Genomic DNA, 10,256 nt, shown 5'->3' with positions numbered 1-10,256 from the left:
AGCGGTCTAAACGTTCTGCTTTGTTGCATATCAGGGAGTCATTTTCGTCCCTGATTATTACGCTGACAAGAGGTTTCCGAGGCCCAGTCGAACGAATCAAGTGGAACAATTTGCGCACGTTTCCAGCATTCTTCGCATCTTCCATTTCTACGACCTTTCGGGTCCACCAAGCTTCTCGGTCTGCGCGGACACACAGTTTCACCTGGCGTCGGATGATGCGCCGGGTGGAGTTGTGGTGGCGACCAAGTGGAACCTGTCGCCGGGTCACCAGCAAGGACACGGTCCTATCAGAGATCCAATGCTTGGATGAGGTTGGCCGGGTTGAACCGCAAGCAGACACTCCTGCTTTGAGAAGCGCCTTGGATACTTTTTCCCAGTGGCTGTTTATGTCCGACACCGTAACGTCCGGCAGGCATTCGAGGAGCTGGTTTTGATAGTTTCGTTTGACTTCTGGGTCCACTAGTTTCTCAATGGCTAAGCGAGGTGTGCGCGTTTTGCGTACCCTTCTGTCCAGGGTAATGTCAGTTCCCACCGATGGAGCTCACGTGCAATGACTTTCATGACTCGATAGCATAACATAACGCGACCAATTCTGAAACGTTTCCACGTCTCACCAGGTTGGGTTAAAAAGGAGTGTGTTACGTAGGCTGTCTTCTGGCTAGTATAACCTTAAAAAGTCCCACTGGTTCGTGTGGAATCTTTCTTCCAGAAGCCACTCAACGAATCTCAGTAACACTAACCTGGTGTCCCACTAGGCGCAAACAATGTACCATAAGCACTGGCGGCCAAATATTCCTAACCGATTTACGCCTTCTGTCCGCTCTAACCTCTGTTCTTGACAAGTCGACGCAACTGTCCATGTAAACTAATCAATCGACTACATCGGTCAGTCTGTCGGAAAGTAGCGGCGCTTTCCGCTTTGCAGTCGTGGAGTGTTCACCAAATCGCTCATCAGAACTATTAAGACTAGTTAGTGTCGCTTGGAGTTGCGTAAGGCTTCTCTGCATAGGTACATTCCCTTTCGTTGGATTGCCCGAGTCATGCTGCGTAGGGTTTGACGTGATGAAAAACACTGAATCGTTTCAAATTTTTAAGCTCTTCGAGCAATCGACGTCCTAAGTTCGTATCCATAGTTGGACCTCCCGCAAGCGCGGCAGGAGCGTCCCTGAAACCTGTGTACTGCGAACAAAGATAAGACTATCACTGTGCGTAACGAAGTCCAGCCGTTTACTTTCACAGTATGCTGTGCAGAACTCCACCGATGGGTTTTAAACAGCGTGAAACACGTCTTGTAATACCACTGCATACAGGATATGTATCAGACAAGGCTGGAAAGTTAGTGGGTAAAAGTAACAAAACTGAGGACTACTGTCGAGTGCTACAAAATCAAATGAATCGAACTAACCGTTAATATCCCCAGTGTGCTTCCCCAGAACTCTTGAGATGATAGGTACTCCCCCAGGCTGACAACTGTTAATTTATCCCGTGTTTTTGAACTAATTGACTTGTTCCGCTTATTCCATTTTATTAGGATGCGCGGATGCTTTCATCCACATTACGCACTTTACATTGTAGAAATGATAGAGGAAATATAGACTAAAAGTTAATAACATCACAATTTTACACAACTCGAAGTCCATTTGGAATATTCACACAGTTTAGCTGTTCATCCGATAACCTAATCAACCTATTATTCAGCAGGATAGATAGAACCACTGCCCTATAGTCAGACGTGTTTCGTCCGCAGTCAATCGCCTGATGTTCCGTGAAAATAATAAAGCAGGTGTTCAATTGAAGCAAAATTTTCCGAGAACACACGCATACCTTTTCCAACTAGAGAGGTGCGAAAATAGGTATGGCTCGGGGAGTCAAACAAGCTGACCGAGAGAATCTGAGTGCCGTTCAGAAAGTACCACGATCGGCTGAAAAACACCAAGGGTCGAATTTGAGTAAATCATCAATTCCTCAGAATAAGCTAAAAAACAGCATGCTTTTCGGGATCATCACCATCTTCAGCTACAAACCGTGTATATACTGTGCGGTCCATGAGGATTTGAATCCACAACAGCTTTGGTCAACCTGCGTCACTGTGGTTCAGGCGTGACATCAGCTTACCTGTCAAGAATCAAACTTACAATGCTGAGGTGCGTCAGAAACCTGGTCACTGCGAGCTGATGACCATCAGAACACTACCCAAGCCTAATGGGAACATCGGATCAGTGACAACAAAGCAGGTGGGCTCGAAATAGCTCAGTGGTTAAGGCGCCAGCGTGTTTCGAACCTCAGCATCTCGACTGCTTCGGTGTAGGATTGGGCAACCTGGCAGTATCCCAGCCCTTGTGTCTGCTTCCGTCGGCGTGGCTAGGAACTGAAAAGGTGCTACAGCTGAACGACAATGGCGGTTATCACCATCATCCACAGCACATCAGTGTTGAACACCGGTGCTTCGCTGCCGTACAACCATGATGTATTTGAAAGTCTTATTATGAAAATAATAAACGTGGATGGGTTAAGTACCTAATACTAGTCTGTCAAAATCATTCTAAGGTGCCTACACCTACGGACACTCATTCAGGTAATCTGGATAAAAACTGAAAACAAGAACGCCACTGACATCGATTAACAGGCATAGCTTCCAGCGTTTCCAACCAGGCGCAGTGGGAATCGTGCGGTTTCCATCCTGGAGGACGAATAGCACCAACAGCACCCAGACGTTTCGTAATATCTTTCATACCCTCCTGCCAGGTCAAGGATTGGTCACCTCTCTGCTTCCACTAGTCTGAATCGGGCACCACCACTCCCCACCACTCTCTTCCGTATATGATGGTTCGACATCCACAAAATATGGCCTAACTAAAGCAGCTTCTGGTGCTGGACACATTCCGCAATGGAATTCCCCATTTTGAATTGTCTCATGAAGGATTCGCAGAAACTAAAGCACACGAGCTATGGTCCTGAGACCGTGACTGTCGGACACCTGAAGGTGTCCCAGTTCCGCTGCTCGAAGGGACAAAATTTCACAGCATTACAACAAAACAAACCACATTGTAGCTCACACACACCTCCCTTGAGATTCAGATATACACAGGTTTCTCAAATTAGCAAACGCCACGAAGGGCTTGCAGATTCGTTCATTAACTTCATCTGTCAAACTACGGTCAGGAATAAGACAACTTCCAAGGTATTTAAAACGCTCCACGAATTCGTGTACCTCTCTTTGGATTGTAAGTCGCGTGTTCGGTGACTGCATCTTCAGAAGCATGACCTTAAACTTTTTGGGTGCAAAGTGTACACCAAAGGACCGGATAACTTTGGTCAGTTAAGCCAAAAACAACCGCGCCTTCTCAAATTCGAAGATGAAGCCTTTTCAAAGACAAGATGTCAGCATATTTTAGATCAACAAAGTTTTCGTCAGAAGCCATTTGAAGGAGGGAGTCCCGAAGACCTTCCAACGTTCGTCCCATCATCTCACCCATCACAAAGTGAAATGGGAATGGGGGAGATGGACATCCCTGACGGACAATGCTTGGTGTACGGAATCTTTTAGAGTTCTCCCTATACTAACACACGCCAGAAAGTCTGAGATGGACAAGCATATCAAGGAGAACAGACCAGTCGACTAAGTCGAATGCGCGTTGCAAATCCATAAATACTAAAACCGTGGGTTATTTAAACGTATGACATTGTTCTAGCACCTGAGGGAGGTAAAGATTCTATCAATGCAACCCTCACCAGGCCGGGATCTCGCTTGTTGCTTCCGAGTCAATGTTTCACGATATACCATGAGGCGACCAAGCATAAGTGACTATAACATTCTCGTTACGACCGGGTTCCAGTTGATCATCCTGTGTAATCACAAACCCATTTTTGAAAATACGCACCACAAACGCCTCTCTCCAGTTGTCTAGGACAGCTCCTCTTCCAAAACAGATCAGGAAAGCACTGACTGAGGACTTCCCGCATCGTTGAACAATGCGAGTAAGAGGTCATCCGGATCAGAAGCTCCATTGCTCTCGTGAGAACATACACAGTCGTAAACCTCCGAGGCCTTAGGGGGTTCCAAGTTCAACATCTGGGGTTCTGCGTCAGTTGTGAGCTCTAAATTGGTAACAGCCGGTGGCCACGATAACAGTTGTTTGAAGAACTCGGATGTCCCAGTGTGCATTCACATCTGATGGTGGAACAGTTGGAAGCGACTCCAGAAGACCATTCTGGCAAGTTCGTCTGACATCCGGATCCAAAAGTCCTTCAGTTGCCAAGCGGTTTTTCTGAACCCTACGTGGCCCCGAAAAACGATGGGAAAAGTGACTGTGGACGGGTGCGTGGTCTGAATCCACAAATGTGGTTCAAAACGAACGGCAGTCAGTTATTGATCCCCGCCAACAACAACTGACGGTAGTGTGACCAATTTGAGTTCGTAGCCGGCCCGCCGTTGAAGGACTCCACGTGGACAGGTGACTTCAAATATTTCGAAAGTTAGTACTGAATGAAAAAAACCTGTGAGCAGCACACAAGTGAAGCGATGGTTCACCATTGTCCGCAACACGGCAGTGAAGTATCGGTGTTGAACACTGATGTCATGCTGCCGATGATGATGATTATGATTAGTTTGCATACCGACCCATCGGTAGCCGAACAGAGCGCTGTTTCCGTGCCAACTTTAGAGTATTGGACTGGTCAAACTCTGACCTGGCAGAAGAATATGAAAAATATGAATGAATCAAATAAATTATAGCTGTATGGTATCGAAGCATCAGTGCTGAAAACTGGTGTTATGCTGTCAATGCCGATGATGATGACGATGTCTGGTAATCCCCGGACTATCAACCGTGTTGTTGGGGCGAGATGGCCCAAGTGGTTAGAGCGCGAATTTACTGACCGGAAGGTTCGTGGTTCGAATCCGACCTCCGCCACTTGACTTCGCCTGTCTAGGCTTGGGCAACCTGGCAGTATCCCAGCCCTCGTGCCTCCTTCGGGTGGCATGGCAGCTAGGCACCGGAAGGGTGCTACAGCTGGACGCTTTCTTTCTTTCTTACGCTTTCAACCGTGTTGAAGTTAAACTCAGCCCCATACCTGAACACACAGCCTCTGGTCTCCCGTTAACAGTCGTCCTGACTCTGACTGCTTAGCTTCATTGAGCTTAATACAGTCGATACAGTAGTCAGTGATCAGTTGTGATGTCAGCATATTCTCTGAGTAATAGATGTTCGAATGTTGGGATATTTTCCATCCAGGGCTATCTGAGCCACTTAGAAAAGCAAATAATATTGACAATATTATCCTCGCGAGTGACGTGAGTGCTCGAGTCCGTCGAACCGGAAGCAAAGATCACCACACAAATAACGGGGAGCTACCTGGGAACCAAGAGTATATAGAGGGCATAGACGAGGTTTTAGCAGTCATGTATGGGCACGTGTCAGTCCAACGGGTAGCTTTCTAGCCAATAAATGTGATTGGCGACGGTTCTAATGACTCTAAACAACGTTAATTGTCGGGCGGTGTCTTTGAAATGGCTATGACGTAGTTGAGGCCTGGGGATAGATTGATATGGGATCCCGGTTGGAAAAATGGCGTTCATTCGAAAGGGTTGGGTTGTGACAAATATAAGCTCCTTGCTATGTGTTGGCTGAGGGTAGCTGATTCAGTCCTGAACGTCTTGTTGCCTGGTCTCGCTTGCATTACGCGATGTAGTCCGCTAAACTTTGAGTTGGCCATCCAAACAACTTTCACAGAACCAGGATTTGAACGGGTTCACATCACTATCAAAGATCGGCCGCATCGATATTTGCGCAGCTGGAGTAAAAAATATTTGTCGCAGTTTGTACACCTCATAACTACTCCCACCAGGTTCGGAATTTCACACACCGATGGGGCACCTGTGAAAAGCGTCTACCCAAGACTCTACCTACAGAGTGAGTTCCACAAGTTCTAGGCTGTTCTCGAGCTCAGCACCATAGTGGTTGTTTGAGATGTCAGTGGTTCAACGGCTCCGCTGTTCGTTGTCCAGATTCTTGAAACCGTCAGAAATCTGGATTTTTCCTCATGTCCGAATTTCCCTCCAACAGCGCGCCGCCTTAAGATCAATCAGCAATACAATCAAGATACAGAATAAATGTTGGAAGGCGCTTGAGGCTCAATAACAGGAGCAAAAGGCGTTCGGGGAACTTGTGTAGCCATCGTTTCAGTCCCGTTCAGTTCAGTTTATCAGCCAGGAACCACGAACCAAGGGTAGTTCGGTTCCAGTGCTACTGTCTCGGTCACCAGAAAATGAGAGAGCAGGAGAAAGGGAGCAGGCATGGTCAGTTAGTTTGGAAACCTGGGTTGCTATACATTTAAGGTGTTGGCTTTGACGCAAATGAGCCACTGACTGTGATTTAACAATGTCTGACAATATCACCAACCACTGATGAGTTGAGTCCCAGGGTTCGCATCCACGGAGACAACAGTTGCCGACGCGAATCAGCTTCCTGGTGAGTGTTTTCATACTTCGTTGCAACGTCACTGACTATTCACCTTTCGGTCGCTTCAGCTCAGCGAAGGGCTGCGAGAAAAAGGTTCTACGAGGCCGACGGTCCTCTGGCATATGAAGTAGGTTCTAACTAGCACAACCTACGGAGATTGAATAACTCGTCCATCATCGGGTAGCTTTTTCACCCTAAAACCGTCTGGTGTACCTACGATGTTCCAAGCAGTGCATTTGAGACATCAATGGCCAAAATCTGACAGCTTTCGTATGCCCTCTGCGCGTAGAGGTAACGTTTCTGATCTATGAAGAAGTATGTTTCGCACAGCTCTGTCCTTGACAGAAAGTGCAACATCTCACCGGTACCATAGGTTGGCAAAGTAATAATAATAATAATAATAATAATAATAATCGCTCAGCTGTGCCACCCTTTCGGTGACCATTTGCCACGTCACCCTAAAGAAGAACAAGGGCTTAAATGCTGTTATGGTGCTCAAGCCTAGATAGGAGCGGTCGGGATGTTGTGGATGGGTTCGAAGCACAGACCTTCTACCTAGCAAGTTCGCTGAACTATCTCATGCTCAAGTCGGTAAAAGCTATCCTCGCCTTCCTGATTCGAGAAATAGCGTCGCCTCTAGCCAGTCCATTGGAAATTAAGGAGCTGTCCAGGCAAACAAATTTATCTACCACATCAACCGGCCGGGCTGCAAGCACGAGATTTCAGTTTGACCCCAAGCAGTTTTGCCACCATCATCATCGACAGCATGACATCAGTGTTCAACACTGATGCTTCACTGCCGTACAACCATTATTTATTTGAAAGCCTTATTGTAAAGAAAGGAGTAAAGGTGGACATTCCGAGGTGCCTACACCTCCGGACATTCACTCAGGCAATCTGGGTAGAAACTGACGACAGGGACGCCACTAACATCGGTTGGCAGCCATATCTTGTAGTGTCTCCAACCAGGCACAGTGAGGATCACGCGGTCCCCATCCTGGAAGGTGAGTAGCACCGACAGCATCCAAGCGTTTCGTGATCTCCTTCATACTCCTCTGCCAAGTCAAGGGTTGGCCCCCTCTCTGTTTACGCCACTCTGAGTTGGGCATGGAAAATAGCACTCTTTTCGTCAAACGATGGTTCGGCATACGCAACGCATGTCCAAACCAACGCAGCTTCTAGTGCTGGACACATTCTTCAATAAAAGCACCCGTTGCACAACCGAAAACGCGCCTTCTAACTGCCTCGTTACGGATTCGCCGACACCAACCCACAAGAGCTATGGTTCTGAGACAACGATTGTCGATCACCTGAAGACGTCTCAGTTTCGCTGCTCGAATACGCCAAGTCTCACAGCCATACAACAAAACAGCCCGTACTGTAGCTTGATACACACGTCCCTTCAGATTCAGGGATAAACCACTCTGACGCCGTAGGTGTTTCAACTTAGCAAACGCGGCCCGAGCCTTGCAGATTCGTGCATTCACTTCATCTGTCACACTACAATCAGAACTAATACAACTTCCAGGCCTGAAACAATCGCTCAGCTGTAACGCCCTCCCGGTGCCTAGCTGCCATTCCACCCTAAGAAAGCACGAGGGTTGGGACACTGCCAGGTTGCCCAAGCCTAGACAGAGGAGGTCGAGAGGCAGAGGTAGGGTTCGAACCACGGACCTTCCGGTCAGTAAATTTGCACTCTAACCAGTTGAGCCATCTCAGGCTCGAAGTGCAGACCGAACCGTGAAGTTCGGCCATCGTTTATCGACAAAGGAGTCCATGATCGCTCAATTTGCTAATTTCAGGGCGGATCCGTTCACTCCACATGAGTTTCAGGATTTACGCGTGCTGCAATATCACGGTAATACAAGTTTCGAGGAACTATACGGTTGTCTTTATATGACACCTGTTGCTGTCCCTCATGATGATGGCATGACAGCAGGGGGGACAGCACGCTGGATGGGGAACTTGCTGTGACAGAAGTCGACCACTGACGGTGCCGTTCTGCGCCTTCTTGTTAGATAAACACAAAGGTTAAGACTACATGTAGCCTAGTGATTCACCGAACACAGAGAGCAGTAAAACGGGAGTTAATGTAGACAGCGCAGTGAAAGACTGATACACGCGCAGTTTTAGAATTCCCGGAAAATTGAATGGTGATTGAAATGGCAGAAGGATCATGAACCAACTGCCATTCTGAACACGGATGGCGCGACTCATTAGTCTGACATTCTGTCACACTAAGAAGCAAGGTTGCTCTTTCGAGTAGTGTCCCCTGCCACGTATTTCCCCTCTCCGAACTTTGAACGCTTCAATCAGTTCACCATTCAATAACCTCTGCCCCAGTTGAGTTCTTTCAACTTAATTTCATAATCGTCGGTCAAAGACAAAGAAAGAGAGGGCTGGAACGCAACTGGCCTTTCCAAAATAGGGGGCTCAGGCTTAGACCACACATTCAAGGTCAGACAAATGCCTTACAGAGTCGCACAACCATAGTGGAATGTCGTATACCCATTGTTCGTATCTATCTTGCGAACCCAATGATCCGTGCGCGCGGCATCAGTAGACTAACGCGTGCGCCTGAGTGGAGACAAGTTATTCACAGCACCTAAGTTGTACACGTCGTGGAAAATTTAACTGCGCTAACGAGATTCAATGTAGTAAGCTGTGACCCCTTAGGCTGAGATGATCATGTCCCTTCGGATGTTGCAGAGGTGAATCAGGTGTTCTATTGTCAGGCTATAGGGATTCACAGAATCTGAAATTCTCCCTCGAGCAGTTGTTTGACGAACTGTATGGGTGCAGCAGCAGTAGTACTGGGTTGGAGGAAATGCCAGTGATTGCAAAAGAAGTGATGTCAGCGCATGATCGCGGTAGTATTTGATGTCTACCGGACATCCTCTGAGTTAGGCCGTTGTTGCAAGGCAAAACTTAACACAGAGGAGTGACTATGGATTGTTGGAACGCAAGCATGTGGTCACTATCAAGTCTCTTGTAAACCATGAAGTAAAACACAAGGCTCGAAAATCTACCGATGTACATCACTTAGGGACGTCGAAGCCGTGACGTCGTCCTATGTTGTGCCTGTTGAATGCGTCGCTCCTCCCGTTTTGACCATGAGGACCAAATTGGAACTCGAGAAAGCTCAGTGCTTAAGGCACAAACATACTAGAATGAAGGCTGTGGTCAAAACCCGAACTCGGTATCTTGATTCTGTTTAGACTTCAGCAAATTGGCAGTACATCAGCCCTCATGCATACTCCCGATAGCATAACAACTATGAGTTCCGTAGCCCACCGGAGGAGCCACATCTGTGTTAAGATTCGAAATTGAGGAGTACCCGAGAATTTGTTGAATGAGACTGGCTGTGACGAACGATGGCTTAGCGTCCGGGTGCGAGGCCAGGAGGATAGTAGCTAGGGGAAGTTGGCTTGGCATCGGACAGCTTTCCCTGATTGTCCGATCCGCTTAATTGAACGCCCTTGTTCTGTCGACAGAACAAGGACGTTCAATTAAACGGATCTTATATCTAAAAAGGGAGATGAGCAAGATGGCATCTTGCATCGCTTGCTCGGGATGATGCTCCAGGAGGTTCAGGGAATGTTGAAAACGTGGGCTTGCAGGTTTACCTATCAAGGACATTTTTGGTCAGAGTTTGGATATGTTTTGTACTTTTCAGACAGTATACTGGTCTATGCCTTGTTTTTCTACCAAACACGCTACACCGCAAGTCACAGTGGCTTCGGACAGCCTCCAGTGCAAACGAAAGAAGACCAATACGACCGCACTCATTATGTG

The 10,256-nt window shown here is 47.4% G+C and overlaps 1 protein-coding gene across 1 annotated transcript in view; it reads right to left on the bottom strand.

The window, feature by feature from the left end:
- Nucleotides 1-2,087, bottom strand: part of T265_03558 (hypothetical protein) — a gene marked incomplete at both ends in the record, with an annotated part of 4,995 nt that extends 2,908 nt beyond the window's left edge. The window contains one exon of the mRNA XM_009168077.1: nt 1,825-2,087. The remainder of the gene's footprint in view (nt 1-1,824) is intronic.
- Nucleotides 2,088-10,256: the final 8,169 nt, after the last annotated feature.

Source organism: Opisthorchis viverrini, assembly GCF_000715545.1.
Source record: "Opisthorchis viverrini unplaced genomic scaffold opera_v5_52, whole genome shotgun sequence".
NCBI lineage: Eukaryota > Metazoa > Platyhelminthes > Trematoda > Opisthorchiida > Opisthorchiidae > Opisthorchis > Opisthorchis viverrini.
Note: the sequence above shows the minus strand (reverse complement) of the source record. Positions and strands in the feature narration are given on the sequence as shown.